Source organism: Phoca vitulina, unplaced genomic scaffold (genome assembly GCF_004348235.1).
Source record: "Phoca vitulina isolate PV1807 unplaced genomic scaffold, GSC_HSeal_1.0 scaffold20, whole genome shotgun sequence".
Classification (NCBI taxonomy): Eukaryota; Metazoa; Chordata; class Mammalia; order Carnivora; family Phocidae; genus Phoca; species Phoca vitulina.
The window spans coordinates 9,553,534-9,559,444 of record NW_022589723.1 but is presented as its reverse complement, the minus strand read 5'-3'; positions in this window follow the sequence as shown (position 1 = coordinate 9,559,444).

Here is a 5,911-nt window from a genome sequence, read left to right as displayed (position 1 = left end):
GGGGGGGGGGGGCGCGGCAGTGGAGCACAACAGCTGCCTAGGCCTAGCACGGTCTGATTTTTTTGACTTGGGGGTGGGGGTGGAGGATTGGGGGGAAGGATGAGAAACAAGAGGTTGGGAGCGTGGGTTGGGGGAGGGGCGAGATGAGGAGATGGGCTCCGGGGTCCCCCACGCACGGCCACCCCTCCCAGCCACCATCTGGCGCGAGCGGGTTGGCGTGGGGAACCGAGGTGGGGCGGGGGCCGGCAGATGGGCCCAGGCTGCGCTCCAGAGTTAATGTAGGTTATGGGCAGGCGGAGTCCCGAGGCCCGAGGGAGGGGGGCCCAGGGCTCGCCTCCCAGCGATCCTGACAAGTGGGTTCCTCACGCTCGCTCCGCCCATACCCTACGAACCTTAGACCTGCCTAGGGTGCCAAAGAGTGTCCCTTGCTCTCCTCTGAGCTGGCACCCATCCCTACCTAGTTCTGTCTGCTTCCACCTCCAGATCCTGGCCTAGGAGTTCATAAGAACTCGCTCCTTTACTGGCGCTGGCACTTGCCTGCCTCTCAAGGGAGACATCCAACCCTACAGGATGCCTCTTGCTCAATACTGGTAGATCTGGAACACTCTCTACTCCCTCTTACACATCCTGACTAATGTGTCCAAAAGCACTTTGCAAACAGTTAAGGACCAAACAAAACCATTATTATCCTCAGAGACACAAAATGCAAGGGATCCCAGAGACTTAGAAATCCTTTTTGAGGAGGAAAGGGTTAAATTCTCCTCGCCATCAAAAGGCATTTATGAAGCACCTATTTGCCACGTGGGTGCTGTCCCAGAAGTTCATTATCCTGCTAAGATGCCACAGCCCTGAGTACCCACAGGCCCTCCAGTCTGCTGGAGTCCCTCTTTCACCACATTTGCTGAGTGAGGAAGGGTCCCGATGCTGGCCCAGAACTGAAATGCAAGTGTCCACAGCTGGGACTCCTCCCTTTTTCTCCCACTAGAGACCAGAAGAGCCCAATATGTGTCCTGGGGCCACCGAGAACAGGAGGCTGTGAGGCCATGGGAGGCCACAAATCACAGGGGGGTTGGACCCACCTGGACATCTGCTGACCCTGCCCCTCTGCAGACACCCGGCGATGACCTCGAGAGGGAGCATGGATGCAAGGTTCAACCGACCTGAACTCCCCTGGACTGACGACTGTGGGCCCTCTAAAGGTCCACGGGTCCTCATCCCCACTCGCACCTACAACGTCAGGAGCCAGAGCAGGGTCCAGGCCTGGCTTCATGCAAGGCCCACAGCCTCCCTTGCAGGGGATTTCTGCTTCTGTTGTCCTCTCCTCCTGGCCCCTGCACACAGCCCCCCAGCAGGTAGAACCCGCACCTGGGGCCGTAAAGAGCCAAGGTTGTCTTCCAGCCGCGCCCCTAAGCTGACCCCAGGTTTATTGGCGTACCACCCGGGCCGCGCAGAGCCTCGGGACCCCTCCCCTACTGGGTAGCCTACTCGCCCCTCCCCCCACCCAGTCGGCGGCGCAGCTCAGAGGCTTCCAGCATCGTTTCGCCCACCCCCACTCCCGTTCTCCGCGGGGCAAACTGTGCGGCCAGGTAGGAGCGCGGCGGAGGTCGGGCCACGGAGCCCGTCGGGCAGGCCAGGGGCGGGGGGAGCTGGCCTGGCTTGGGCGGGGCGCTTAAGCCTTGAGGGGCACCGCTGCGGTCGCTGCGGAGAAGGGGCCACGTGCAGGGAGCCGCGGCCCCGGAGCTGCACAGAAGGCGGGGAGATTTGCAAACTGTTGCTGCCACATGGCTGCTCCTTTCGATCCATTCACATTGAAATGAGGCCGGCGCGTGCCTCATCTGCCGCAGGGCGCTGCCACGCGTCAGCCCGGCCCGCCGCGTGCCAACTGGGGCAGTGGGGCTGGCAGGGCTTGCCAGCCGTGGGGGCGCAGCCCGGGGCCCTGAGGCCAGGAGGGGGGGGGAAGGGAGCCGAGCTACCCTAGCCGCTCAGGCGCCGCAGTTTCGCGGACCTTGGCCCTGCAATTGGGAGCGAGCCGACGAGCAAGGACCGGGACGGACGGGTTTCGGAGGGGGGCCAGGATCGATGCCGCCGCTCCCCGCAGATGCGCCCCGGCAGCGCTACTCTCCATCTGCCGCTGCTCGCACCTGCCGGTCAATAAATCGATTTTACAATTTAATGCAGCAGCTTCCCGCCCGCCTGGGACAGATGCCGCCGCAGAACCACCTCCGCCCTCACCCCTCCCCTCGAGGGGCGCCAGCGGTTAGGGCAGGGATTCCCGCTCGGCAGGCGGTGCCCCGCGGGGCCTCGTTCACCTCTTTCTCGAGTCCCTACACGGAACTGCCTGCTCAGGGTCTTTCCCGCGGAGCAGAGTGGGTTTCCCATAGGACAGGCCTGAAGCTGGTGGAGGAGAAAAGATGATGACTTAGTGGTAGCCTTGAGGACTCATTTGGGGGCTCTGTGGGGGAACAGGATGCGATGGCTGATAATAAGATGAGAGCCCCTGTGAGGAGAAAGGGCTAGGACTTGGGGCATGGGCGCTGAGAGACAATGAATCCTGAAGACGCCCCGTGATAGGGATGGGGAGGGTTGAGCTGGAATGGGGCCTCTCCCCAGTGCCTGTTTTGGCTGAGTCTGGTGAGTAAGCATAACATAGACCTAGCTCTTGGCACTCCTCAGCCATGTAGTCTTGGGACCTCGGGACTTGTAATTTATTTTTATTTTTTATTATTTTCAAAAAATCTTTTTTTGGGGGGGAGGGGCAGAGAGAATCTCAAGCAGGCTCCAGCTCAGCTCCCCCCATGCAGGGCTCAGTTTCACCGGCCTTGAGATCATGACCTGAGCTGGACACTTAACCGATCGAGCCATCCAGGTGCCCCTAAATTTTATTTTTAAGTAATCTCTATGGGTGCCTGGGTGGCTCAGTTGTTAGGCGTCTGCCTTTGGCTCAGGTCATGATCCCAGGGTCCTGGGATCGAGCCCCCGCATCGGGCTCCTTGCTCAGCAGGAAGCCTGCTTCTCCCTCTCCCACTCCCCTGCTTGTGTTCCTCTCTTGCTGTCTCTCTCTCTGTCAAATAAATAAATAAAATCCTAAAAAAAAAAAAAAGTAATCTCTACACCCCATGTGGGGCTCGAACTTACAACCCTGAGATCAAGTCACAGGCTCTACTGACTGAGCCAGCCAGGCACCCCTCTTGGGGCTTGTAATTTAAAACCCTGGGGTTTCTCATCTGTGCAGTGGGAGTAATAATAACAGTAACATGGGAGGGTGACCGAGGGACTGACTGTATGTGATTACACATTTGTGGGGCCCAATAAACACTAATTTCCTTTCCCCCTAGGTGACATCCTGATAGCCAGGGCAGACTTGGAGTAGAAGGGAGATCCCTGACATCAAATGAGGTCCAAGAGGAAGGGAAAGAAAAAGGAGAGCTGAAAACAGTCATAAGTGAAGAAAGCCAGATAGGGCATGGAAGGGAGGTAGGCCCTATGGAAAACCTTGACTGTAAGGGCCTTTTGTGGGATGAGGATGTGATGAGGTTCTTGGCTGAAGAGAGAAGACTGGAGCTTCGAGAATGGGTTTGGAGAAGAGATGAAGGTTGGAAGAACCAACTGCCCGTGGCCTTGGCCTTTCAGAGATGACTTTCCTGCCAGGGTCAAGTGTAGGTCTCAAAATGGCAGCCCTCCTTCTTCCTGGTGGTGTTTCAGAGCAGAGGTGTATAGGAGGAAGGAAAAGTCAATTTCTGAATTGCCCTGGTCATTGAAGCTCCTGGTAGCTCAGGGGACTCAGCCCTCCCCACATCACCAAGTGGGCTGGGTGGTCCACAGACTAGGGTGGACTGTCCACTGGCTGATGGTTCATGACTGGTGACCCAATGTCTCCAGGAATGGATGTCCGAGTGGGTAAGATCATTGAGCATGAGTCAGAGTGCCTGCTCTGGCTCCTTGTGAGACCAGGAGCATCTCCCACCTTCAACCTCCCTGATTTCCATGGAGCCTGAGGGCTGAGGCTAGCCCCATACGCTGTCTCCTTTGCCTTCTTGGAAGACCAGCGCAGGTGACACCTGAAGCTGGGGTAACTGGTGTGGACAGGGGCCTCTCCTTCTCAAGGAAAACACTTTGGACTGGAGAGGCAATGGGCTCAAGAGAGGAGAAGCTGAGGGCCCCTGACCTGAGAAGCCCCTTTTAACTGTATCAGAAGGAAGCTCTCCCCAGGCCTCCTGTGTGCTGATCAGAGGAAAGGAGGGGCAGGGTGGAAACCTCCTGGCTGGAGGCAGGGGTCCTCACTGGTGGTGACCCAGCAGCTGCCCCAGCTTCATTTGCCAAACCCAGGGGATGCCTGGAAAGCTAGGGCCAGGAGCCATGCAGCGGGTATTTCCAGACACAGAGGAGTCCGGGGTTTATGGTACCTCCACGGCAACTTTCCCAGAGCCCCTGGCTTCCCCTTCCCTAGCTCCTTCCTGTCCGCACCCTAGCGAATGAACAGGGAGGCTGGGGTGGGGGAAGGGAGGGAAGGCTCAGGGAGGCCTCTGCGTGGAGACCCTCTGGCTGGAGGCCGAGCCCCAGCCTGCCCTTGCCTCCTGCCCAGATCCCTCTGGGCGGGGACAACTCTGAGAGGTGGGTCACAGGACTAAAGAACAGAGGGTACAGGGCAAAGACATTGCTCAGAGGGATGGGACTGAGAGAGAACCTGCCACCAGCTAGTGCTGAAGGACTGAGGGAGCTGGGGCAGAGCCTGAAAGCAAAGGTTCAGGCACCCCCTGGGCCCTAGATCTTGAGCTGGCTTCCTTAGCTGAGGTTTTTCTTCCTCTGTAGAAGCCTCTTCACTCACTCATCCTCTACCCTGGCTGGCTAGCCTCCACTGTCCCTCCCCAGCATACAGGTCACTTGTCTCTGAAACCTCTCTTCTCTGTAAACTTTGACAGGTGGGAAGCTCTCCCTAGCCCCACCCTCCCGCTCAGCCCTCACTCCCCTCTTCTGGCTCTGGCCTTCCATTAGCATCCAGGCTCAGCGTTGTCCCTGGGTTCCCCAGGTTACTGCGTGCACTCCACCTTCCTCCACTGAGCAACAACTCATCTCCTGGAAGGAACTCTGACCTCTCATTTCTCCATACAGCTTCTGATCTCTGATCCCAGCTGCCACCCAGGACTTGAAGCAAGCAAGAGATAGGGGATGGGCAGCCCCAGGAACCTGGGAGTGGGGACTACTCAGACAGCCTCCTTAGAAGAAAGGGTCAGGCCTGAACCAGGAAGTGCTGTGTTTCCAATACTCTCATAGAGAAAGACATCAGGGACAGGTGCCAACTCTGAGCAGCTGCCTGAGTAGGCGGGGCACTGTTTCCTGGAGAAGGGAACCTGACTGCCATGGTCAAGGAGGTGATGGGTCTGAAGCAAAGGATGGTGACCGGCTGTCTCCTTCTCCCACCATGGTCAGAATGAGAGGAAACGGGCTTCAACTGTGGCAGGAAGGATTTAGGTTAGACATATGGGAGAACTTCCCGTGACAGTGTCTACACTATGTATCCCAGTTATTGATCCAGGTTGAACTCTCCCCTGGAGTTGATGAGAATTGCATGTTAATGCTTGCTAATGAATAACTTGCCTTGCCTGTGATTAGCAAACAACCTCCAGCCCAGAGAATGTATGCGTCCAGACTCTCCCCAGAGAAGAAGTCCAGAGAGGCCTGGGAGGCACCAAGACCAGAGCCCCAAAGAGTTTTCTGGACAAACTTAGGCCACTGTGAGCCGATGTCACTTTGCCTCTCCTGCCCCCAGCCCTCTGGCCGCCACTCTTAGAAAAAACAAGCCCTCTGGAGCTGTCCAGCCACAAGAACTTTGAGTGAGGCAAAGGGGCAGGCTGGATTTAAGGTCTGGGAGCTCATAGAGAATTCCCAGAGCAACGGTGAATACTCAGGGTCT